Genomic DNA, 325 nt, shown 5'->3' on the forward strand with positions numbered 1-325 from the left:
ATGAGCTATGTAACAATTCTAGATCTTGATAAGATGATCAAACTTGGTATTCAAAGATTTTTCTTCTGAGGTCATTTAGTGTCTCATTTGAGCAAGTTTGACCAAGTCAAATTTGGTCAAATAAAAAAACAACACTTTGACTCTAGTATTATGGACTCTAAATGACTTCAAATTGAAAAGTTTTGAATACCAAGTTTGTTAAAATCATCAAGATATACAATTGTTATTTTGGTCAACATTCCATTTGAGATAGTTTGGACGGTTCAAATTTGTGATTTTTAAATTTTAATGCCTACAAACTAGTTTTCAGAACCCTAGATTGTCT

The sequence above is a fragment of the Miscanthus floridulus genome, chromosome 8, assembly GCF_019320115.1.
Source record: "Miscanthus floridulus cultivar M001 chromosome 8, ASM1932011v1, whole genome shotgun sequence".
Taxonomy (NCBI): domain Eukaryota; kingdom Viridiplantae; phylum Streptophyta; class Magnoliopsida; order Poales; family Poaceae; genus Miscanthus; species Miscanthus floridulus.